At 39.4% G+C, this 27,914-nt stretch overlaps 1 long non-coding RNA gene across 1 annotated transcript; it reads right to left on the reverse strand.

The window, feature by feature from the left end:
- LOC137320483 (uncharacterized) lies at positions 1-27,872 on the reverse strand. Its single transcript, XR_010962551.1, has 5 exons — positions 27,509-27,872; positions 18,593-18,648; positions 10,222-10,407; positions 9,729-9,878; positions 1-118 (listed from the first exon to the last, which is right to left on the reverse strand). It is a non-coding gene; the product is annotated as an uncharacterized lncRNA (long non-coding RNA).
- Between the last annotated feature and the right edge of the window lie 42 nt (positions 27,873-27,914).

Below are 27,914 nucleotides of genomic sequence, written 5' to 3' on the forward strand. Positions count from 1 at the left end.
TCTCATGAGCATCACAAACGTTAAGTTATTTATTTATTCTGCAAAAATCACACTGACCAGTTTTCCACACAGTGAGTTCTGAATCTCAGGCATGCCGAGCAGAGGATATAGTGTTTTCCTGCAGAGAGGGAAGAAAAATAAACAGAAGGCAAGTCACCCTGGGTCTCTCTCTTGCTCACCTCTTATTGACTGGTTACAGAGCAAAGGCCTAGCAGCAGATCCATCCCATGTTCATGATTCCAAAGGTTTTTAGTTTTATTAGTAGTACTTCACATGGGACCTTGGCAAAAACTTTCCAGCACAAATAAATCACATCACGGGGAATTACACTATCTACTTTATTTGTAACGTCTTCAAAGATGTTAAGGACGTTTGTTAAAGAGCCTTATAAATCGCTCTAGCTGTTTTTATTAAGTATTGCTATATTGGTACTTCTCCAGCCTACTTCTAAGTATCATTTCCACTATTTTACCTGAAGGTGATTTAAGGCCTTTGTAGTTACCTGGATCAGATTGGTCTTCCTTTTTAAATATGGGTACTACATTTGCTTGAAATCCAATCCAGTGAAACCTTTCCAGTACTCAATGAATCTTTCATGATTATGGAAAGATTCCCCCCCACCCCGCAAATTTACTTCCTAGTCACCTTCAGCAACCATCTGGCCCAGGGAATTTGTTAGTCTTTAGTTCACTTAGCGACAACAACAACTTGCATTTATATAGTGCCTTTAACGTAGTAAAACGTCCCAAGCGCTTCACAGGCACTTAATTATGCACTGCTGTCTCCACATTGATTTCAAAATCATCTAGGACATTTGTTGTACTACAATACACTTTTACCCCTCCCTACAGTTATTGCGGGGAACCGTCTATACCAGGCAATTAACGTTAACCATTTGCCATTCCTATAGATGGCACTGACAACGGCCGTATTATACCATATTAAGCGCTCCAGCTATTCCAGGCAGACTCAGCTGTTCAATCAGCAGTTCACACCTTGTTAAAGCGTGATTACCTTGGCTATTTAATCCCCTGTCATTGTTATCGGGTTAAAGCTTGCACTAATCAGCATTGACTGCAACAGAAAACATAGCTGGAAAGAGAAAAGCAATGAGCCTCAGTGTGAAAACTGACCTCTTAAACAAGATGGATGAGCTGCTGAAGATGAGCCAGTGCGATCTAGCGCAGCACCACAATCTCCAAAATCTACTGTTGCTACTTATTTCGCCATCTGCCTCATATAATGGACAAAACGCACTAACACGAATGCCCTCGATATAAGCGGTGGGGACTATAGTCAGGTAGTATACCAATATTTTCCTCCCTCATGAATACTTCCAGAAAACAATCATTTTGCACTTATTTTCCCTTCATCTTCAAATACTAGCACTGTCTGGTTTTATTTCCAGTATACCCAGTTTTTTTTAACCACTTGTTTGGTAACCCCTCCTGCTTACGAACTTTCTATTTCCATGTATACAGCTATCCAGATATATTGGTGGTAGTGCTGTTGCTACACTTTCTATGTTGCAGAATGGCATGAAACTACATCCAGGGTTCTGTTGGTACATTATCTGCCCTTCTGAAAAGTCAATGAAATGTGCTCCATCTGTGTGAAATCAATAATCATGAAGTGGTTGCAGCTCAACAAAGATTTTAACAAATTTAGAAAAACACTCATCAGTCCTGCAACAAACAAAAGGATGTGTTGATATATTATTGTGCATTGAACTGATCTAAATACGGTAGTCAGAATGTTTCATTAAACACAGCAGCCCAGTAAAGTGGTTAAGTATAATTTCAGAAACTTACAGCAAAGCAACAAGAATGATTACAATCTGATATCTTCACAGACACTGGAGTGAACTGGGGAAGCTAATAAGTATAGCAATACATTGCTGTGGCCAACAATCGTACAATCATAAAAACACACACACACACCCTTTTCAGTAACTGTCCAGCATGATTCCTTACATGCATATATGCAGATTCAATATCTGTTGTCACTGCCAATGAAGGAGTGTGGGCTTTATAAAATCTAAAGAGGAGCAGTCAAAAATCAATATAGGTTTGTTGAGGTTTTTCCCAGATATCCACGGTTTACAAATAACATGTGGGATTCTTTCAGACACTCATTACAAATTCTTTGGCATATAGGTAACATCACAAGGTATCACTCATGCCCTGATAACTATTATATAAAGCTCTGGTTAGACCTCATTTAGAGTACTGCGTTCACTTCTGGGCACCGGACCTCAGGAAGGATATATTGGCCTTGGAGGGGTGCAGCGCAGATTGACCAGAATGATACCAGGTATAAAAGCGTTATGAGGACAGGTTGCATAGACTAGGCTTGTATTCCCTTGAGTATAGAAAATTAAGGGGTGATCTAATTGAGGTGTTTAAGGTGATTAAAGGAATTGATAGGGTAGATAGAAAGAAACTATTTCCTCTGGTGGGGGAGTCCAGAACAAAGGGGTATAACCTTAAAATTAGAGCTAAGCTCTAATGGGGTGATATTAGGCAGCACTTCTTCAGACAAAGAGTAGTGAAAATCTGGAACTCTCTTCCCCAAAAGCTGTTGAGGCTAGGTCAATTGAACATTTCAAAACTGAGGTTGATAGATTTTTGTTAGGCAAGGTTATGGAACCCAGGCGGGTCAATAGAGTTAAGATACAGATCAGCAATAATCTAATTGGATGGCGGAACAGGCTCGAGGGGCTGAATGGTCTACTCCTGTTCCTATGTTCTTATGTTCCTATTATCCCATAGTGCTTTGCACTAGTAGCTGACTGGAGGCTGACTTCATTCTTTAACATTTTGAGAATGGATTCTTAGAATTACAAGACTGTTTCTGGGTACTAACTGAGCTCATAGTTTTACCAATCCATGCGGAAGCTGCTTCATTTTTTCCCTTTCTCGTTTAGACACACTTGTAAATAAGTTTTACTGGACCCCATTAAGAATATTCCCCTTTTGTGGAATGTTGTAGCACGACAGAGTTTCAATACACTGCATCATATGTACTCAGATCTCTATTCAACATATTCCTGATTGCAGACAGCTCACCTAACTGCCCTCTCAGCCAAGGTAAGGTGCATGAAATAGGAGAAAATGCACAATGACAATAAAGCCCCAGAATTCTGATCCATGCCAAGGTGGAATTCCAGCAGATCTCCGGAGTGGGAGCCGCAAAATCGAGTGGATTACGGTTACGCCCGGATTTTTCGCCAACCTCCCTACGTGAAAAGAATTACCCTGGGAACTCCACCCGATACATCCTTATAAAATCTCAATGGAACTCTCACCGGCTGTAAGGCCAAAGAGCTCTGCAGACAAATGCAATTGATCCCAGATGGGATTGATTACCTTGTTTGTCCCAACAAATGGCTGCTTTTGGAGTTAAAGACATTTTTTGTTATGTTTTCTTAGGCCTAGGAAGGCCTCAGGGATATTATAGTGGAGAGACTGTGGGCGGTTCTGCCTTACAAGAGTAGATCGGAGCAGGCACTGCTAAAGGCAGCCCACCCTGACCATGTAAATGAACCCCCTTCCTGAAATTTGGGATGGGGTTTGCAGCTAACTGCACAGGCCGATAAGGGTTCTGCTCCACAACTCTTCCACTGGCAGGGCAACCCCAGCGGAAATTCCAGGTCTCACGACGTATCTATTCTGTTACCATTGCATCAATATAAAACCGTTTTAGTGCACATCAATGTGAAAGTGGCACTATAACTTGCAAGTCAAGTTGGGAAGCTGACTGCTGAGTGCATTGAAGCCAAGTAGTATGAAATCTAATAGGCTTGTGAACTTACTTCCAATGTTTTTAATATTAAGAGAAAGTGGATGCCCTCACCCATGCTCTCTTAACATTAAAAATGAGGGAACAGAGCTGTGTGCAGGTATGCAAAATTTCTAAATTCAATGCAAGTTGCAGGTGACAGAATAACTCAGCTGATTGCAGTCTAAAGATATTGGTCTGAGGCTGCTATTCACTGTATAAGTGCAGCATCAGATTCCTTTTTCCCGTTTCCCATTAGGAGTCCTGCTAAGTCTCTCCCACTGCATTTTTGAGTGGCTGTGCACAGCTAACACCGGCAACTTGCAGGTGGATAATTGCAGACACGAACTTGCATTCTTTCACTACACAACGGAGGGCTGCACCACCAAGCCACTCTGGAACAGATGAAGTGGAAATTGTTATTAACAGAACTTGTAAAACTCAGAACTACTGATGAAACAAGTTAGTATTCCATGCCAATCTCTAAAAAGAAAGACTGAGGGGTGACCTGATAGAGGTCTTTAAGATTATGAAAGGGTTTGATAGGGTAGGCGTAGAGAAAATGTTTCCACTTAGTGGAGTCCAAATCTAAGGGCCATAAATATAAGATAGTCATCAATAAATCAAACAGGGAATTCAGGAGGAACTTCTTTACCCAGAGAGTGGTTAGAATGAGGAATTCACTACCACATGGAGTAATTGAGGCGAATGCCATTGTTGCATTTAAGGGAAACCCAGATAAACATATGAGAGAGAAAGTAAAAGATGATTATGCTGATAGGGTTAGATAAAGAGGGGTGGGAGGAGGCTCGTGTGGAGCATAAACACCGGCATGGGTCAGTTGGGCCAAATGTGCTGTACATTCTATGTAATTTTATGATAGTATTGATGTTGATTGGTGTGTGGAGGGAGGGAGAGACAAGCTGTGCCACACAAGGAAGAATATCTTCAAATTACACTCAGTCGAGACGTCAATTTTAACTTTGGCATTTTTCACAACTTTATCATAAAGCTGTTTAGAATAGTGGCATGTTGGAAATTTGTAATTTTCAGGAAGGAATCTAAGAGATTTGGAAGTCCTGCAATGGGCTGTAGTTATGCACATGATATGCTAAAATCCAAAGACACGTTATTTGGAAGCAGCTGCGAATCAGGCTCTAAACCAGAACTCACCAAACATGGTAGCTCAACATTCTCTGCAAAAAGTAAAGATCACTGAGAAGAAAGTGTAGATCCTGTTAAATGCAATTAAATAAAACACAGTAGGGCTTTTTTGGTTGGGATGGTATATCGTTTCTCAAAAGCAAAATTTGACAATATGTAGCCACTGAGATAAATACTGCATCCAACATGCAGTACATAGTTTAATACGCTGAACAATTGTGGAATTAATTAAAATGGCACATCCAGTAGCACTAGGGAGATGAGACATGGGAGGAGAGAGACACCTCACTGACTCATGGAGGGAGGTATGTTTGGGATATTCTAAAGCTTCCAAATCAATGGCATGGATCCCAAACAGAAGAGAAATAATTCCCTTAACTCTTTCAGTACTTTCAAGTACACAAATCATTTGCAGAATTGTCAAAAATGGAGCAATTTTGGAAGTGAGATTTATTGATTAAAGAGCGTGAGCCACATCAAAATAAGTCACACTTTTAAATCAAAATTATTGATTTCCACTCCAAATGAGTGAGTTTTGGAAGGGGTGGAAGCATTCAGGTAGACCAATTTTTCACATTTATAAAGTGAGGGATATTCAGAGGTACACAATGAAGCCACCCAGCAGGACTGTTATACTAAGGAACACTCAATGCGAAAGTACAGAAACAAAATACTGCAGATGCTGGAAATCTGAAATAACTGAAATTATCTGCAAGTTGACATTGATAATTCCAGACCATTGTCTTTAACAGTAAACTATAGAGATTGTTGTTTCACATGTGAAGGCGCATTGGTAACAGCAGTGACCTTGTGGACACCACGGCCCCGATATCAGCAGGGAGGCGGTTTGGCAACGGGGGGGTGCAATTGGGCGCGTAGCAAAACCCGCATGAACCAAACTTACCGTTTCCGACACGATCGCACATTAATTGATAGTGGTTAACGTCCTCTCCGGGTTTCGCACCCAGCAGCTAGCCAGATTGGCAGGCTGACTGCCATCAGGACCTGCAATGCGAGGGGGGGTGGCGGGAAAGAGAGAGAGCGAGACGTCATCCGGTGCTGGATTGGAAGACCGGTGGGGGGGGGGCGGGGAGAGGAAGACCGGGGCAGGGAAGGAGGGGGGAAGATCGGGGAGGAAAGGGGAAGATCGGGGAGGGAGGGGAAGACCGGTGGAGGGGGGGGGGAAGGAGAGGGGAAGACCAGGGTGGGAGAGGAGAGGGGAAGATCAGGGGGAGATCGGGGCGGGGGGGAGGAGATCGGGGGGACATCGGGAGGGTGACAACGGGGAGACATCGGGAGGGTGAGATCAGGGGGACATCGGGGGAGATCAGGGGGACCATTGGGAGGGTGAAGAGGGAGATATCGGAACGGGAGACATCGGACTTCGGAGCAGGTTTCAAAGATAGGTGCATTTAGTGTTTTCACTTCATTGGATGGTTTCTTACTTAATTTCTTTAGTTTCTTTATTCCTGATCCGGCCTTTCATGCCTGGTTTCACCACGCATGAATCAGAAGCAGTGGGCATGCCACCCAGGTAAGTTAAAAATCATTCTAATCACTTAATCTGTCACAGGTAAAATTGAAGTCATTGGGAATCAGGGGGAAATCTCTCCAGTGGCTGGAGTCATACCTAGCACAAAGGAAGATGGTAGTGGTTGTTGGAGGCCAGTCATCTCAACCCCAGGTCATTGCTGCAGGAGTTCCTCAGGGCAGTGTCCAAGGCCCAGCCATCTTCAGCTGCTTCATCAATGACCTTCCCTCCATCATAAGGTCAGAAATGGGGATGTTCGCTGATGATCGCACAGTGTTCAGTTCCATTCGCAACCCCTCAGATAATGAAGCAGTCCGAACCTGCATGCAGCAAGACCTGGACAACATCCAGGCTTGGGCTGATAAGTGGCAAGTAACATTCGCGCCAGACAAGTGCCAGGCAATGACCATCTCCAACAAGAGAGTCTAACCACCTCCCCATGACAGTCAATGGCATTACCATCGCCGAATCCCCCACCATCAACATCCTGGGGGTCACCATTGACCAGAAACTTAACTGGACCAGCCACATAAATACTGTGGCTACAAGAGCAAGTCAGATGCTGGGTATTCTGCGGCGAGTGACTCACCTCCTGACTCCCCAAAGCCTTTATACCATCTACAAGGCACAAGTCAGGAGTGTGATGAAATACTCTCCACTTGCCTGGATGAGTGCAGCTCCAACAACACTCAAGAAGCTCAACACCATTTAGGACAAAACAGCCCGCTTGATTGGCACCCCATCCACCACCCTAAACTTTCACTCCCTTCACCACCAGCGCACAGTGGCTGCAGTGTGTACCATCCACAGGATGCACTGTAGCAACTCGCCAAGGCTTCTTCGACAGCACCTTCCAAACCCGCGACCTCTACTACCTGGAAGGACAAGAGCAGCAGGCACATGGGAACAACACCACCTGCACGTTCCCCTCCAAGTCACACACCATCCCAACTTGGAAATATATCGCCATTCCTTCATCGTTGCTGCGTCAAAATCCTGGAACTCCCTTCCTAACAGCACTGTGGGAGAACCTTCACCACACAGACTGCAGCGGTTCAAGAAGGCGGCTCACCACCACCTTCTCAAGGTCAATTAGGGATGGGCAATAAATGCCGGCCTCACCAGCGATGCCCATATCCCATGAACGAATAATAAAAAAAAAAGGTAAAGTACCTTAAGTACCTCAATGAGGTACATTTGGCTCTTTAACTGTCATCCCGCCGGCTTTAATTGCCAGCGGCACTTCCGGTTTCGGGATGCCTGGGAAACTCAGAAGCCGGCGGGTCGGAGCCGGCTTCCGAACCCAAATGGGATTTGCGCAATTTTCGGAACCCTGCCGCCTCCAACGCACCCACATTTGCCTCCTAAAATCACCCCCCACATGTTTCTTAGGATGCAGTTCTACTGCCACGTTCCTGGCAAATTGAAGCAGTTTTGAGTATGCATTGTTGACAAAGTAGCAGCATAACTTCATAATTGGGTCCTGTTCTGATTGTAGAATGCACTAAGACCGAGTGATGTGAGGGTCGCTTGGGGATGCTGCCTCACCACACTCGGGCTCAGCACCATATGAAATATAACTCCAGTGCAGCATGGACTGGGTTTTTTTAAGTGCTTAGGCAGTCTTACTGGACATTCCTAGCCGTCAGGGAGCAAAATTCTGCTGCTGCATGCTTTGCACATGGGCAGCACTCTCTCCTGACAGGCAGTGAGATTTGCAGTATAACATTTCACTCTCTTCAGTTATTGGTCTCAGACTAGCAGTGCAACATAACTGCAACCTTAGTATTGACCCATTCTATAAACCCTATGTTATTTTATGCTAAAGTTCCTTTGATTAACAGATACTGTGACGTAAGCATGTCAGAGCCCATATCAGTGTGTGTGTTTTAGGGTAGTTGATGACACGCATCAGATGCATGACAGTTATTATATTTATATTTTTATTTTAAAAAATAGTGCAAAACTGATTATTTTCAAAATCCTAATGGCAAAGGCTCAAAATATAATTGAAACAATGCAAACAGAGTAGTTTCTAATTCACAGTATTCTTTGAAAATTTATATTATTTAAAATCTTGTGTCTGCAATATTATATTACATAGTAGTATTGTAGTATTGTAGTAAGTCTTTAACATTGCTGATTGTTCCATGCCAATTATGCGATGCCAGGTACCAATCATATCCCAACATTGGTTCATACTAACCACATAACACCACAGAGCAATCAAATTGTTGGGGAAAATAATCAAACCATTTTCAGTTGTCATGATAACTTCACATTCCCTCTTTCCTTAATCCTCCACTCTGGGCATTTTACCTACTCTGCCAAATCTCTGCTTTGTCCCAGATCCCTCAACCTGAGTGTTCAAGCTATGAAAAAACCTCCTCCCAGGTTCACCTTGACTGTTTCAACTCCATTGCACTCACTCCCACCAAGGCCCACCCCAAGTGCTCCAATTCCCCACTTCTGCTCCCAAACCTCAATTCCCTGAAGTTGACACAAAAAGTCCTTCTCCCATGCCCCTATACTGATAGCATCTCTGACAGTGTTTGGCCAGCAAATTCCTCCTCCTGCAACCCACACCCCCATTCCCTAGTGCTGGGACCACTAGCGATACAACTGGAGATCTCCTAATCAAAATAAAATATGTTCTTGTAACATTTTGGATTTGGTGATGAAATGCTACTGCTGTTATCAAAGAGTTAAACAAGTACTGTGGTCCTCAAAGAGTTAATGTACAATAACTGTTCCAGTCCATAACAAGCTGACAAGAACAGTGATAACTTTACTCCAGTATATACCAACTGGGTGACACTCTCCATATGGTGTTTCACTGACTGAGAATTAGGCCCGATTCAAACCATCTGCCTTAAGGCAAGGGGTGAGTGATAGCACCCACAACGCATTGGTCCTGTCTCAGCTAGTGACTACTCCAGAAACAAAGCAAGCCACTGTTAAGGCAAACAGCTCAGACCATAATGCCTCATCATCTGATCCACTTGCAGAGAACAGGCCTCTGACAGCAACCAGCACTCACAACATCCAGCCAGACGAATGGCTGAAAAGCACTTTAACAGGAGAGATTCTGCAGTCAGGCATGGAGAAAAGCAGTAATATTAAGGATGGCTTGATGCCTTTCCTCCTTCACTGACCAGCACTGATGAAATTACAATTGTCTGTGCTATGGATAAGTGTCAGTTTGCAAGCAGAATCAGAACCTAGGCCAAATAGCCCCTTTCGGGACACTTACATAAAGATCGGCTCCTCCTCCATGTCCTCCTTCTGCATCTCTAGGTCAAGTGCCTCACCCTTTCTCTTCATGCCAGTCAGAAATGCAAAATCAGCCCATTGAGAGTCTGCCTGTGGTCACCTCTCCATCCAGATGCACAGGAAGATATACCTAAAAGTGAATTTTAAAAATAATTCTTTTTGTGAGTCTTTATAATATAATAATATGTCAAATAATACACAGTTGTTCGAGTTACATTTAGTCTACAAATATGCAAGAGAAATGCCTATGTCACTTCCTGCCAAAAGCAATATGGACGTTGGATCAGAAGTTTAATTATTATCAATTTGGGCAGACCAAATTTGTGTAAATGGAGAATAAAATCACAGTGATAAAGCAATATTATGTTCAGTTGAATACCATATGGATTGGGAAGTAAGGAGAGCGTAATGTACATTACTGTTAAACAGAGATTACCTTCAATAAAAAGAATTGTTGCAAATAAGCGACAAACCTTACTAAAGCTCTATGAAAAGGACTCTTCTCTCAGTCCAATCCAGACATGAACTTCATTTTGAAATACCAAATCTACATTAGATCACAGAATGAGTCACACAGTGCCGTTTATCATATTCAATCCTGTTCCAGGGTTCAACTGCTGGTGTCATTAGTCTAAGTTTTAATCTGCAATCATTGGCCTCTGTGAAATAAAAGCACACATATAAGATACCTGTAAAATAAGAAAAAAAAAGCTTGCATTCATATAGTGCCTCTCATGATCTCAGGACATACCAAAGCACTTTACAGCTAATGAATTACTTTTGAAGTTGCAGGTGTGATGTAGGAAACGCAGTAGTCAATGTGCGCACAGCTGTGTGTGACTAGATCATCTATTTTAGGTGTTGGTTGAGGGATAAATGTTGGCCAGGACACTGGAATAACTCCTCTGCTCTTCTTCGAGTAGTGTCTTGGGACCTTTTACATCCGCCAGAGAGGGCAGACGGGACCTCGGTTTAATGACTCACCCTCCGACAGTGCAGCACTCCCTCAGTACTGCACAGAGGTGCCAGCCTAGATTACGTGCTCAAGTCTGTAGAATGGGGTTCTGACTCAGAGCCAAGAATCCTACCACTGAGCAAAGGCTGACACCCACCTAAATGCGCACTAAAGGTTTTGTACCACTTTACCGTGCTTATCAATGAGTCAAACTCACCTTAAAGTGTTTCAAACCTAACAATAAAGGCAGAAGTTGGCATAAAGTAATATGCCAGTGATGCTACATTTTTGGAGCTTTTAGAATTGTTATTGGGAAAGAGGAAGCAGAATTGGAGCTAGAGCCACGATGGGAGAGGGATGTAAGTGGCGGAATTTTGTATGAATTTATGTAAAAGAAAGACTCATGGAGTTTGAGATACTGCTCAGAAGGGATTTGGAGAAGTTGAGTTTAAAGATACTAAAGCATGGGTATAATTTAAGCAGCTGTGGAGTTGAGGTAAAGGCAGAAGTGGATGATATTGTGAGGCAGAAGTGATGGATAAGACTTGGGTTTGAAGTTCAGCTCAATGTCAAACAAGACTCAGAGGTTAGGTTCTGTCTGGTTCAGTAAGCAAACAATACGGGAGGGAAATGGAGATCGGGACTAAGACATATGGTTTTGGCAGGAACTAAACAGGATGGCCTCAGTCTTGCTAATGGACAGTTGGCGATGGTTCTGGCTTACCCACAACTCGATGTTGGATAAGCAATCTGACAGCATAGTGATGGTCAATGGAGTTGAGGATGGTGAAAGAGAGATTGACCTGGCTGTCATCGGCATATGTGGGGAAGCTAAACCTAAACCTATAGATAATGTCACTTGGGTCAATATGTAAAAGAAGAAAAGGAGAGTGCCAAGGAAGGAGACTTAGTGTATTCCTGAGGTGACCATGTAGGGCAGGAGAAGAAGCCTTTGCTAGATGTGTGCTGCCTACATTAGGACCACTAGGAGGACAGTCCCATGGAAGCTGACCAATGAGGAGAGGTGGTGGAGGAGAATGGAATGGTTGACTACCTCAAATACCACAAGAGGTTGAGGAAGAGGGTAAGATGGATGATATGGTATGGTCACAGTCACAAAGAATGTTGGGCAGTGCTATGCTGTGAGCAGGCATAAACCAGACTGAAGGGAATCAAACAGGTAATTTGGGAGAAATTAATATGGAGCTGGTTGGCAAAAAAGCATTCAAACATCTTAGAAAGGAAGTAATAGTTGCAGCAGACAGAACTGTCAAGGGTGGATTTTTTTGAAGAGAGAGTTTATGACAAAAACTTTGAAGGGAAGGGGAACAGTGCCTCTGCAAAGGAAGCCATTAACAGTCAGCGAGCATTGGAACAAGAAAAGGTGGTCAAGAGTTTGGTTGTGATGGGATCGAAAGTGCATGATCTCATGGACCAGATGGTAGGAGGGAGCCGGGAAATTGGGGAAAAGCTCTAAAGTGAGATGGACTGGGGTAAGGGAAGGGATTGGGAGGTCAGGTGCAAGGGAGCAGGAGGAGACTAAGGTATCTGAGCAGATAGTCTTAATCTTGGAGACAAAAGAATCCATAAACGCCTTGCACTTGGTTTTATAGGTGAGGATGAAGAGAACTGAGAAAGGAGTCACAGGAGGTGGTTAGTTGTTGAGAAGAGGAATATAGGATTGTTTTTATCCACCAGGTGATCCTGGAGTAGTAGGAAAATTAAATCATGGAGAGGGACAGGCTCTATTACTTGAAGATGTCCAACCTGATCTGATAGTGGATAAGCAGTTACGTTACGTGCCAGGTGCACTCAAGTCTGCAAATTTCAGATTTGAGGGTGCATATGTAGGAGCTGTGCATGAGAGAATGGTGGGATGACAGGTCACAAGTGACTTGGTAAGGTGAGGGCATCAAAAGCAAACCCTAGGAAGCTGTTGAGCAGGTTGACAGGTTGTCATGGAAGGTGGAGAACCAAAAGATGGGAAATTGGCAATTATAAAGTGTGTTGATGTAGGTGCATGGGGAAAGTTTTTCCAGAGGCAGAGGACAAAGGTAATGTAGCTGGAGGTAAATAGGAAGATGTGAATATTGAGCAAAATAAGGAAATGATCAGAGATGGCCTGGCCAATTATCAAAACCTTGAAGTTGGTGGGATCTCACGTAATGTGCAGGGTGAGGTTGAATAAGATCAGGGGGCAGAGAAGTTGGATGGAAGGGGCCAGGGAAATTTAGCTGAAGGTTGAAATCACCAAGGTGGAGGAGTCCCTCAGTTCAAAGGCTAAGCCAAAAGAATAGGGAGAAGATCTTGATGAAGAAATCAACTACGGATTTGTGAAGGCTTGCACTTAGGTCGCCATCAATGTTACTGATGCATTTCTGTTTCTAGATCTATTTTTATTTATGAACAGAAATCTTAGATTCCTTCCCTATTCAAACATTAATGGAACAACATTTTTGTAACTGGTTATGATAAAAAAAAATGTTACAAGGTTGATAAATCTGCCTTACCCTTCAGATGACACCTGTGGTGTACTGCATGGGTGGAAGCCCTTTTATGTGATTTGAAGAAGTTGTGCTAATTCTCTTTTGTTGGTTTCTGTGACTTACTAACACTATACTTTGTCAAGCACAGTCCACATAAAGGCTTTATTTGGAGCAGATTGTTTCAAGCTAGCTTTGACATTAGCACACATTGATGATTTACCTGGTAGCTGCATTTAAAAATACAGAAAAAAATCAGGTGGACATATTTATTCATGGCATGGCTTTGCATTTCAACTGGACACTATAAGTCAGGTCCAGAAAATCAGAAAGGCAATGAAGACCCATAATCTAAAAACAACAACAACAAACAAAACAACAGCCGTAAACAAGCCTCAGAACTCTATTTTAAGGCAACAATTATCAAATTGCATTCACTCCACATTGAACCAAAATTCAGTCCAGTTGCGCAAAGTGAACACAGCTGCATAATATCAAGATTTCAGTGCTGATGGTATATTTACCACAATCTCAGAGTCAGGGAAAAATGGAACTGAATGAAAATAATGGTGGAGCAGCATGAGAAAATGAAAGTTAAAGTGCACCAATTTGGCTGAAGAATGATAGCTTCTCCACATATGATTTTACTGAAAATAAGTAACAGAATAACTAGAGGGTCAATGCATGGAGTTGCATGTCTGTGAGAAGTGGTTTATGAAAAATACCCCACCGAGTAACACCAAACCTCATAACCCACAAGCACCGCAGGTGTGTGATAGAAAGGTGAAAACATTGCTACTTTCCTATATCAGATTTTGAAAACCATTAACATCTAAACAATGTGCAGTGTATCCATTATCAAGCTATAGCTGGCTTTATTTATTACCAATAAAAATCAAATATATGCATTGTTTTTGAAACATTCTCAAAAGGATTGTACAGGTGTCTAATCATATTTCATTAAAAAAAATGACAGCAGTTATCAGAAGATAAACTGCCAGTGTTTTTCTGGGTAAAGCAAATTAACTTCAAAGCTCCAAGCTTATTTTCTTCCTTGTAAATAGTGACTATAATATGATGGAATTTGATATTAGAGAGGGAGAAGGGAGAGTCACAAACCCAGATTTTAAATTTGAGTAAAGCAAACTTTGAAGAGATGAGAAATTAATTAAGCAAAATACAGTAAATGACTCAACTGTTAATGGCTGAACCTACAAACAGTGGGAAGTATTCAAAGAATTATTTGGTACGATACAAAACCAGTACATCCCCTAAAAGGCAAAGGCTTCACTTGTGTAGTTAAGCAACCATGGTCAACAAATGAGGTGAGAGACAGTATCAAGCTAAAAGAAAAGGCTTACACAAATGCAAGGAAAAATGGAAATCCAGTGGACTGGGAGAGCTATAAAAAGCCACAAAGGGAAACAAAGAATGTAATAAGAGATGTAAAAAGGGAATATGAAAAAAAAACTTGCAATGGCTATCAAAGCTAACAGCAAAAGTTTTTATAAATTTATTAAGAGAACGAGAGTGGTAAAGGGACATGTAGACCATTAAAGACAGATGCAAGACAATAATGGATAATAAGGAAATGGTAGACCGGCTAAATGAGTACTTTGTATCCATTTTCACAGTGAAGGAGGGGGACAAAATACCAGCATACACTGGAAGATAAATATAAGTTATGGGGAGGAACTTAGTCAGCCTAAACTGTTCTCACATATTTCTATGGGGCTAGATCAAGAGTCGCATTGGAAGAGCCTTGCTAATTGGCCATGTTCTTGATTATGATGTGGAAGGGACCTAATTTTTTTAAAATTATAAACAAAAATAAAACAGAAGTCCTGCCTCTTTAATATGTCTAATCTGAACTAAATTTCTATTTCTAAGCCAAAAGATGGTCAATGATTTTTAATAAGTTTAAGAGCTACCTTTAGCTGGTGGTCAGAGGCCACATTCAATCAATTAAAGCACTATTTTAATTAACAAAATATCATAGTACTTATAGTATTTTTTAAAAAGTAACTGTCCCCAATTTCCAACAAAGATGTACATCTCATTTCTTTATTCAGAAACAAAATCTTCTGTCAAGTTTCGTGAAGCATGTGCTACTATGTTGTTGAGCAATTCAATTTGTAACACTTTTTTTTCACCAGCAGGAGATGTGATCACTTCTACTTCCTGCAAAACGTTTGGCCAGGGTGCCATCACTGCTACTAATGTGTGCTTTGTAACTGTGCTAAAATAACTTTGAATAGAATTTAGTCTCATAAATGAAGTTAATATTTATAATTTCTCATGTTTCAAAATTCTGTCACAATTACAATGGTTCTTAGTACATTGCTGAATGAAACAAAGGAGATTTTTATAGATGGATATGTGAAAGTGAGACAGCACCTTGCTGCAGTGCCTTAGTGCCCACTCACTGAAAGAGAGGGAGGGGGGAGGAAATCACAGAGCAAGTCACCTTGGGCTGCTCTTGAGTACCTCCCAGGGGCTTGGTCATTAGGAGAATCTTAGGAGCGGGTTGGCTGCTTGCCCTCTCAACTAGCAAATGGTGTATACCACAGGATGATCTTAAAAAACAGAACATTTCATTTCTTAATGAAATATATGTAATGTAAACCAAATTAGCTAACAGAAAACATTGTCCCTTAACAGCTGTTGTTAATCACTAACATTCTGAAATTTTATACAGATCAGATACCTGACATATTTCCATAGGAAATGTTGCAAAGTGAAATTAGAGAAAAAATAATCAGTGCCAAACTCTTCATCTAAAAATAACAGCAAGGCCTTTCAGTGAAATTGAATCAAGAACTGAAGGAAAGTTTCAAGATTTAATCTCCTTACACTTCCATAAACTTGAATATTGTACACTTCATGTTCACCAACTATTAATGCATACAAGCTCATTAAACAGAAAGAAAATTTTTTTTTTTCTGCAAGCCAATATACAAGCCAACAAACCGCAAATATCTTACAGAAATCTCTGAATGTGGCAGGACAACATTTGGAAATGGGATGCAATGTAGTTTTAATAGCTCTTCAGACACCCAGGGAAATGTTTAGTAAAGTAGGGCTGATGACAACTATGTTTGGTTTAATCTGGCTGTTGTTTGTTCTTGAGAAAGACAGTGCCTGAAATGGTGCAATCGTGATATGTGCAGGATAGTTACAAAAACATCACTTTCGATATTACTGTGCAGTTAGATTCCATATACTACTATTTTAAATATGCATCTACTCAAACATTTGTGCCCTGGATATCATTACTGGGACAGAAAAAAAATCAAAAGCCTTGCCAATCAAACTCCTCCAGTAGCATTAATAATTATGACCAAATCTCGTTTCAATTACTTTTCCATTACACTGATCTGAATTGCTGTATCTTCTTCAAATCCTAAGGATTTTACAGTTTCAGGTTTTACTATATGACGGTTTTATTGATATTAATTAAAATATTATTTAATTTTGATGTATGGTTAAACCTACAGTAATGATCAATATATTGATAAAATAATATATTTCCCAGCGTAGAAAAATAGACCCATCTTGATCTTGCATATTTAGCTTTTCTTCTTCTGCTTAATGCGTGAAATAAAGGTGTATAGAAGGAAGCTATTCCAAAGGGATTGAAAGGCATACCAATTTAAAAAGACAATGAAGTTATTTTTAAATTTATTACATTTAGGGAAAGCTCAATATTATATATTACATATACATTACTAAATAGAGAACAAAATCCTAAATTTACTCTTAATTTTAACAACAGCAACATAACAGAAACATTTCTTTTTGTACTGTTTTTGGCAATTCAGCGACACAGCAAACTTCAAATCTAAGTATTGGTTTTGAAAAGCTCAGAATGAATGTGATGCAGACAAAGCAGAGAGTGAGGGGTACTGTAGTTCTACAACCACTGGTAAATTTGTCCAATTTGTTTGCAAGCTATTAGTGGCTTTATGGCATCTGTTTTCATTTATCTATACTGAGGAAGTTCTGAATATTTTTCATTTGGTTCAAAGTAACTGAAAAATTGTGACTGTTTATTCAGGTTCAGTCTTGGCAGTATAGCTCTTTTGGAGTGCTCCAAATGGTTAATTTATTCAAAATGGATGGACTTTTGCTATTATTTGTGTGATTTTTACATGCAACTAAAACATTTTCATTAACTTTTAAAAAAAATGAGCGAACAAAAAGAAATTAAAGATTTTCTAGTCTAAAAAGGGTTTTGTGTTAGTTCTTTGAACTGAGTATACTAAATGCAATTGGGAGCTGAAATGCTTAAATAAATTAACCCTTGGATAATTTTGGGAAGTTTCAGTTGCAAATGGATATAACTTTACTGGCATCTTGTTGCCAAAATGAATTTATTCCAACTTTATTATCACATTAGCAAAATCTCCAGAGAAAACAATTATAAAACTGCTTTAATATACGTAAATGTTTCTGTCATAATCTGATGCATTTTTTTTGTTCTTGGTGGAGTAGAACAATTCGATTACTTGCTTTCCTATACATAAATGTTACAAAAATGGAGAAACTGACAAATGCTATCAACTGATTAATCTGCACTTTATAAAACATAGCTCTTTAAATATATTACACTGTAACTTATAAAACATACCTCAAAGAAACATATACACTGAGATTTCCACTTTATCAATCAAACATGCTTAAAATAATTTCTGAACAAATCATTTTATTAAATAGTTTTATGAATCTTTGGATGGACAAATAAGAAATATTCGCTTTGTATAAATATTCTTTAGTAACTCTACTCAAGTTAAATAAAACATTCATAAAATATTTCTAATGTGCAATTTTCAAAAGTGATTATTTTTCATCAATTATAGAGAAAATCTCTTAGAAAAGAGAATTGGTACAACTGAACTGTAGCAGCTATTCTATATTTACATACAAGTGGATGTAAACGACATATAGCGATTACATTATTCATGCCTTAGCATATGCAACAATATTGAATGATAATTTGTTTTCTTGTGGTTACTGCAGCTGTTCAAAAAAGTACTGGTTTGTGCATTATTTATTTTAATATTCAAGTTTAGTTCCCACATTGAAATAATACTAGTCAATGTGTTATCCATGTGGACAGTTTTGCACAAAACTATTCAATGCTAGTAGCTTGTTTCAAAGAGTCTAACTTTCCAAAGTTTTTTTCACAATAACTAGGCATTTCTACAAAGGTTGTGGCTTTGTAAGTTGTCCATCTCATTGTTTTTACAGAAACAAAAGAATCTTAATAATACCTGTACAAAAAAAGCTTATTTATTAATGTCCTTGGAATGCAGCAGAAAAGGTGCATCCTTGCAGCCAACCGGGGGATTTGGGCTTTGTGGTTCTATTTTTACAAGAATGGGCTGATTTGTCTTAGGCTATTACCGTCTATTACTGCTGGAAGTATCCTGTAAAGGTGGGAAGCAGCGAATCCTGGCATTCTGCCTAAAGAGAAATCAATGAAACAAATTAATCCTTCGCAGGCTGCAATGACACAGTAATCCATCATTCAGAGCTGCTTTTATACACGAAATCAGGGAGCAGGCAGGGAGAAAGAGCCCTGGGGGATACCATAGACACTCACAACGTACAGCAAAAAAAAATACTGGGGAATCATTTCATTTGGCTGGGCAACATTTTAAGTTGATTACCCAATGCTAATAATTTCATTGGGTTAAACACTGATCCTAAAGTATGCACCCAAGGCTAAATGGGCATTTATTGCGAGGTGCAAAATTACTGGGAATTATACTTAATTGGATGGACAAATAAATAAGAACTTGACCCTGATGTGATCTAATGAATATGGGACCGTTTCACAAAGTAAATACTTAAGAACAGAATGTCCGAGAAAAGTCGACTTGAGCAACCATTTACCTTACCAAATACAACTGAGCTAAAAATGTGCGTAAAGATAATAACGCCGGGTCTGTGGAAGTTTCAATCCACATATATACATTTGATGTGACCTACCATCAGCCACAATTACCCTTTAAAATATTGATTATTTTATGTTAGTGTATGGGTGCGTGCGCCCGCCGTGCTGGCTCCAGCTCCCAGAAGATCTTATTCCACTAGGGCAGATATTTCAGCCACACTACATAGGCTGCACAAGACATCTTTATGAGTTTAGGCTTAACTTATGAAAATGTGTCATGAAGCGAAATAGAATCACATTCTGGTACAGGTACCGATTAAATATCGATTTTAAACATGGTTATCTCCCTACAGCCTACTTTTCAGCTTCTCGCTATATATTGCATATCAATCAGATAGATAGATAGATAGATAGATGATAATTCTGTTTTAATAAGACATTGGTACTGATACTATAATGTGAATCAAGTGAACCGTCCTGTGCACTTTACGTACAGATGCTTCGGGTCAATTTACCACAAAGCCGGTAGCAATATAACAATCATTTCGCGATATGGACAGAATAAAGTATATTAGAATCCTCACAAATCAGTATAAAGGTGTCACATCAAAAAAGAGTTGCACAATGAAACAATGTATTCCTATCCCAATAAGGAGTACGCTTAGTGAGAATTTGGTATCATTAAAAAGTTATTATAACTAGGCAATCATTATTAATGGCAGGGCCTTATTGAACAGTCAGTGGCATTCGTTTCTGTGCGTGTATGTAAATACCGTATTTGTATAATAGAGAATGTTAGTCGCATAGTGCAAACGCGGGCATATATATATATGAATTCAGCGTTCATGAGCATTCTGCGTCGTATGGAAATTAACAAGTAATCATATTTAATGACATATAGTAACTATATATATTATTTACTATACATCATTAAATATGATAACTTGTTAATTCCACAGGATGCAGAATATTCATGAACGCTGAATTTGGCGGGATCACAATCATTTACGATTGCAATATTTTAAGGAATAGCAAGCGACTTAAATTATGTTTCAGCCGACAGCTGCTGTAAAACGTTGGAGATGTGTTAATGTATTCATTAATATTAGCTTTCTAAAAGTGCTTGTATTAGAATCTCAGATCTTTATTTGCATCCTTTCTAAAAGAAAAAAATAGAATCTAGTGACAAATTATTTATTGATTTAATAATAAATACAACTACTTTGCAAACTTATTGTTTTAAGAAGTTTGTGGTAATCAGTGGCAGATCTGTATCTCGGGCATTTACGTTGCACGTCTGTGGAGCATTTGTGAGAGAGTAAAAGTTGCCTCGACTCGTATTATAGATAGTTTCCTTTTGGTGGTTAATTGGGATCTGTGGGTTTTTAGATTTTGCGTTCTCCCTTTAACAAACTTGTAATGAGACGGACTGTAAAATAACACATTGGTATTGAGGATAGCGGGAAATCTCTTGTAAATTACGTGTACTTAGAAAGAAGGAGAATACCACGGAAATATTGCAACAGAACAAAATAGTTGAAATTTTAAACCATCGTGACAGTTTAACAAAATAAAACAGTTCACATCAATACATCTTAAATTACCGCAGTATTTTCAAGATATAATGCTTCTCCGTAGAAAACAAAACTTTTTAAATGAAAAAGACTTTTGAACATTTTATAATATTTTAATACAGTAGCACAAAACTTCTGCCCACTACTGTTAACTGATCTGATTGATAAGATATCTGAAAATGTGCTATAAAGCTACAAGAACTGAAATACGAATACTGCTTGCTGGCGGCCCCCACGCCTTGCTTTTCATTCCTAATGTGTTGCTTTTAGTTCTTTCAAACCCCCCGCCCCTCTTATTTCAATAAGACATCGTCCAATTTCCTCAGCACATTTTCTCCGTTCTCCTGACAGTTGTGTGGGAGAAGCTCAGAGGAGGAGCTGTGCAAACACCTGAGTTGTGAGATGTGAGGGCAATAAAAACCCAGTAATGGAACAATTTCACTCCTTGCTTCCAGAGGGAGCTCAAAACAGAACGAGACCACCGTTCATCCCTCTTTCCAATATTCGTCTTCCACACACAGCGTACAAGTTTTTCGGCCTCTTTTATACTTCCCCATGTGCCTTTTCTTAATATATATTACGCTGAACCATGTTAATGAAAAACACCATTTATATATTTAATATGAGCAAGATTTGCCTTGGAATACGTAAATGTGTAACAACTTGGAGATTGACTCTTAGCTGTAATCAGCTATCTTTTTTCCACAAACTACGATATTCAAATTGTGACAGGTGAAATCTTTCATTGTATCATTTCTACGAAATTTCTGACTTTTCGCTTTACGCTATATATAAGGAAACATAAGCTCGGCTCCAATTACATGCATATAACTGTTAATGCATACCCCACTTCTAGCTTCCCGCATGCCAAACGTTCCCCCTCCCCCACCCCACGTACACACAGTGAAGGGTGCATGTGTTTGACATTTTACATACAGAAAACATAGAATTTGATTTAAATCATTTAAAAGGCTGTCCATTCATTTGATCAGCAATACTACACGAAAGGACAAAATTGGGCAGCGTGGTCTTTTTTATCTCCTAAAGTTAACTGTTCAAATTATTATTTTGTCAGAAATCTGTGTAAATCACGATAGAATATATTATATGAAATGAGATGGTTTCTCAAAGAAAAGGAGAAAAAAAATCACTGATATTGATTCAAATGCTGCCCACTCTTCAGCAGGTTAGAAATCACGTGATCAAAATCAGCAGTCACGTACCTATTGGAACAAAAATGTAGTGTGGCTGGAATTATAGATTAAAGATTACTTTCAATCACGTCTCCTTTTGATCAGTCTTTAATCTATATATGAATTGAGCTGTGGGAACTTTAATAATGATATTAGCTACAAGTCCACACAAGTAACGTTAAATGCATATTTGAGTTACAGACTGGGATAATATGGTTCTAGCCTCCCTTACTCGATTGAAAATTCAATTAAATTATTAACACTTTCTATTCTGATTATTATATACCTGTTTAAAATTGAAGGAAATTGGTCCTATTTTATGGAAATTCACCCACTGAATACATTTACTTTTTTTAGTATTGACCTTCGTCGAAAGCTTTGCCAGTGTAACATGTCCAGCCAAAGGATTATTAGGTTTTCTGATTGGGAGCCGAAGTCAGTCAATGTGTAAGAAAGATGCATTTTCCATAATTTAAGCAGTTTGCCTTTGGGAAAGAAAACGAATAATATTCCAATAAATAGCCTGCTATCCTCATACCAAAGTAGAAAAATATTTGGTGTGCCTTATGATTATTGACAATCGGGGACGGAGGGGGGAGTTACTATTAAATACACATTTAAATACACATTTCTTACTTTATTGTACACTTTGAAAGTGCATCCGTTTTCTGTTTTAATTCACAAGGTCTGTCACCTTCTCAATGAGATGCACAGAGTTCGTTGTAACGGAACTAATGGACACCCCAATGAACAAGTCAACGTCAGTTTCGGGAGTTAGATTTAAGCGGCTGCTTTAGGTTCCGTGAAAGCCCGTGAGTCCCATTGAACTGTCATTCGGTCTATAATTGTCTTCTTTCTGTCCGGTTCACACACCTCGTGTTTGTCAGTTCCTTTCCTTAGCTTAGCTTGTACAATCCCGCCAAACCCAATTGTACTTGAAGGTTCATGGGTTTACAGCGATTATAGATTTTAAAAAAGTCCACGTATTTTTCTTTTTAGCAAGTCTTAAATAGGGACGAGGATTAATTGGCTATGTAATCACAACTTTAATCAGTTAATACTAGAATTAAATTAAACAACAGAATGGCTCGGCTGCTAGCCCGTACACGTGCGATTGTTCCATCAATACGGTATTCTCGTTAAGTCTCCAACGTAATTGTGTATAATAAAACTTTGGTAGAGAAATATGAAAATAAAGACATATAAAAACAAGAACATAAATTGGAATAGTATTGACCTATGTAGAAATTACAACCCGACCCCGTAGAAGAACTACTAGTAAAGGAAATTCAATTGTTATAATACCAAACTCACACAGCCAAGTATAAAAACACTATTGGAATGATGCTTATTAATACCAGAAAAGTTTGATCACTCTTACAAAAATAAGGACCGTCTGAGCAAAACATGGGTTGAAGAGCTAAGATTGCCATTGTGTGTTAAAGAGAAAGTTTGCAAACTTTTACTCATTAAACAATTGAAATTTACTGTCATCAGAATTCACTTTACTCAAAACAGTTTGGATTCTGTCCATGAGTCCCGGGGAAAACTAAATGGAAAAAGAATGGGGGGACAGTTTGATTGTGTGTGTTTTTCGAACTTTCATCCCCGACGCGACCACGCTTCCACAAGGCATGTGTTTATTTAGTGGTGTGAGATGAGGCTGTTCATAGAGCTATGATCACAAATAATATACGGAATTCTATGGAGCCCTTAGTTAAACCGTCGATGATTTTTTTGGTGTTAATAGATTTATGGTATCTGTTTATACGCCCATCCACCGTAATTAGCACATATGTTCTAAATAGATGGCGGTTTTGTGAGCAATAAAGCAATTACCCATTGCTGGAGCTGACAGTCCTTCCAACAAGATCCAACCACCGTCTAATTGTAAAAGTAATCTAAGCATCATTGTTTGCAATTAGTCCTGCTAAACAATCAACTCCCAAACTACTACTGTTTTAAAGGTATCTTCAGTGGGCAATGCTAACAATCCTAAACAAACGACTCATATTGAAATTTTGTAATGGCTTAAAGGTTTAAAATTGAACTATCCCTTTATGATCTAAGCTTTCATATACTATGATCTGCCTTTTTAGCTAGCATCCAGAGGCTATTTTCTCAATGCACAGCGTTGTCAGTTATGCACTTTATTCATACGGATTCATTTAGAACGTCTTCTGGTGCTGGTCGTCTTTTAACTGTATTGCTTGTCGCTAGCCCACTGGAGTACACACTTTATACAACGAACTTTCATTTCCTATTTCATCTGCATCAAACGTATTCCAATTTGAAAAGGTGTGTCCTTCCTAATAAAGGATATTGAATTGTTTTTGATCTTTTATACGAGGCTATAGTGGGTTCAAATAGTAGCAGAATGGAAGGGTTAGCCTTATTTTAACATTAGATGTGGTCTTTAAATCTGCTGTTCAAATTACACACCTAATGACCGTAATAAATGTACGTTATATACAGAATTAAGGTTCCAGATAAGTGGTGATAATATAGTCTGCAAATGTTGCCTCAACTGTAGTTAAATATTACTGCTACCTGGCTTGCAATAGGTTGTTACTGTTAATGAAAGGAAAACCAAATATTCAACTAAACTCCCTTTAGGACAAAACTAGCACCAAAAGAGTGAATAGACTGCTTTATCCATCCTGATTAGGAAATTAACTGAGTTAAATTGTTTTTTGATAGAACCAGGTCATAGATATTAACAACGAAACAAGGTATGCAAGGAGCTGACAGCAGCAAAGTATTTGAAAAAGTTTTAAGACTGAACTGTTTTGTCATCTGCAGTGGTATTATTATATAAATCTAACACATTCATTAAAAACTTGCTCAAGTGGAGCACCCCAGACATGTCAATGAGAGGGGATTGAGTTAAAATGTGGGTTTATTACAAGCCAATTATAAAGCCTCCAAAAATTCCTAAGGCTTTCGATTTGTTTTGCGATTACATTAAAGCAAAGGGTGAGGCAATTAGCTGCGCTGATTCTAACGGTAAATGCAGGTAAAGGCGGGTTTTCGCTTTCTCGCCAAGTTTCCATTAAGTGCGATTAGATGTGTCTATTCAGATCCGATGATCCACAGAGAAAACGCCAGTAGATAAAAGGCGATGTCAAGTGACCTTCTCGTCCCTTTCACACCAAATTCACCCCCAGAATAGCCAGGGATGAATTCGGACAAAGGACCCCTCCTCTTCTCTTTGACGCTTCAAGAGACTTAAAGAACGAGAGTTAGCTTTAAAAAAAATCCTTCGTGTATATTTTTATGTGTTTTAAACATCTGGCTGTTATTATCACACGTAGGATGCGACCTAAAAGTTCTCCGTGCCTGTTTGCAGTTGAGTAAAAATATCCAGGAACCCGGTATTGCTTATATAAACAGCTAAAGCTACCCGCATCTGCCACCAACATACTTCATTTCTGTTGTTGTGGATAAAACATAACTTTCTTTAGACAAATTGGGCCGAACGAGGCACAGAAATCAATCACCAAATTCTACAGGATTCAGCCCTTCTCAGTTATGCCTATGGAATTAACCTCTGGATGGGATAATTTTAGTCACTTAATTATCTTATTTATTGCAAATTAAACCAAGTGAGGTTTAGCATCAGGAACTAAAACAAAAGACTATTTTAAATGATGAATCAAGGAAGTGTACTGTATTTCTGTTTGGTTTATTTATCCCAGATAAGAGCTCTGTGCGTTCGGGAGGCAAAGGGCGATCTCAGTAAAACCAGGCCAATGTTCAGTTAAGTAACTTTATATTTGTAGAGCAGAGAGTGGGGCACAGATAAAATGCTGCAGTAAACTAGATTCTGTTGCATTTGTGTGTATTTCATAGTTTCTCTTGGCTTTTAGTTGCCTTTAGATTCCGTGTGTAAGTAAAGATCAGACATATAATTCATCGCTTTCAAAACGATTCACTGCTCGTGTTTGCATTTGTAGGGAAACTGCAAGAAAATGCCGCGTTAAAAAAAAAGTTTTGCACCGTGGCTGACTCGATACAGCTGGAAAAGTTAAAATTCTCTTTCTCTTTTTTTTTGTGCCCTCGGGAACTCTGCAAAAAACCTTGGGTAATGGGACAGGTCAGCGGCCCTAACTGGGGGGAGGAGATCTAACTAAAAGGCCAGCCTTTTTTTTTCTCCAAGATTTACAAAAGTCTACAAACGAGATGCTCTTGGTGGGTGGGTTGAATGGAAAAATGACGGAACAAAATGCATTAATTCTCCACTGGAAAAACTTCACCCTGAGTGTATTATAATAATTATTATTACTATTAATATTTATTTCAAATTTACAAGATTGGGTTTTGAAATATCTAGAGAAGCCTGTAGCAAGCTGATATAAATTGAAGGCTATTCAAGTCTGAAACCTGCTAAAGAAACGTTAGTTTTTTAAAAAAACTGGGGAAAATTTATTTACAGGACAAAGCAACGCCTTGTGTTTTTACTTAAATACCTCTGTCGCAAAAAAATCCAAGGACTTGATTTTTAATAAGAGAACTGTTTATTCTTCAGGATGGGAACTGAATATGGATGAAATCTTTTGATTAGGGGTGCACCTTGAAAACCAGTTCTTAACCTCAGAACCTAAAAAGTACAAGAATAACAAAGTCATTCGGCTGAACTGCATGTGACAGGTACAGCTGAACGGTATGGGTACGGCCATGAATTGCGAAATACCTCAAGGAAAGTAAGCCTGCGAGGTACCGACTCCACGTCACTCTGCCACCGGTTCCCCTTATCTCTGGCCCGGCCTAAAACGATCCGACCTCCCGCTGAAGACACGTTTCCCCCTCCTCTCCGTCTCTGAACTGCACAATGAATCCAACATTTCTCTTAAACTCACATTGCAGAATTTATATTTTCTTCTAACTACTTTTGCATTGCCCTCTGACAAAACACAATTGTGTTTATTGAAATGGGGAAGAAACATATAGAGAATAAGAAAGAGAGAGAGAGAGAGCACTGAGAGTGACTAAGGGCTCGGACGGGTGGTAGCAGTGTATGCATTGTGTGTCTGTATTCCGGGGCCAGTCGATCATTTTGCTGTTCCTTTATCTGTTGACACTATCACTTAGCCAAACATTGGCCGATCGATCTTTTCATTAGGTGATCAAACAACAAATAGAGCAGGTGAGAAGCTTACTTTCTGAAGCTCGCAAGTAAAGCACGGCTTGGTTTCACGCCGTTCTTGATTTCTTACAAGATCACACATCATTGAAACACGGGGGAGAGGGATTCCTGCCCCATGTGCGCTACAAATACAGATCTCTAATGTCTGTACTCTGGTTACTTTAAGATTAGCGACAGTGGTAATCAGAACATAGTCACACATTAATAAATTCACCGTTGTTCCTTGTTTTGCACATAAGCACCAGAATGGCTTGGAACAACATTGCTGTGACCGTGGAGAAAATATTCTGTCGATAACAGCTTTATTGTCGCAGTACGTGCTGTATGATATACAGTAATAATTATTTCCTTTGCATTAATAGGCACAATAATACAGAAATAGTCTTTTGGAGGCGTAGCATTTAAGCCCTAGTTTAAAAGATGTGTAATGTTTCAGCGAGCCACGGACTATTTTTGAGCGGCATTGCTAAATTCAAAATGTGATACAGAGAATGAAAGTAAAGTTGTTACTTGCCTGCTGGCGTGCTTTGACGATTCTTGTTTCCGTCGGTTACAGGTGCCTGCTTTAAGCTCTTTACACTTCAAGCAAGTTGCAAGGAGAGAGGCAGCCTCCCTTCCAATGTCCACTCTGCCCCATTCTGAGGAGGAAAACCCCGATGATACACTTACAGAATTTTCTCTTTGTCCCATCTAATCTTATTCGTTTCACCTTTTCACTAATCATAAGACATGGCTGAGACTTTATTTAGGAAGCGAGAGAGAGAGAGAGAGGGAGGAGGGTGAGAGAGAGACTAGGTCCACTGTTGCATAGTCAATAACGGCGCTTCATCAATGCATATACAATAGGGGCGGTTGGGGATGGAATCCGATTGTAAACTGTGTTTAGTCAAGGCAACATGCAAGAATCGAATTCATC

This window comes from Heptranchias perlo, chromosome 4 (assembly GCF_035084215.1).
Source record: "Heptranchias perlo isolate sHepPer1 chromosome 4, sHepPer1.hap1, whole genome shotgun sequence".
Taxonomy (NCBI): Eukaryota; Metazoa; Chordata; class Chondrichthyes; order Hexanchiformes; family Hexanchidae; genus Heptranchias; species Heptranchias perlo.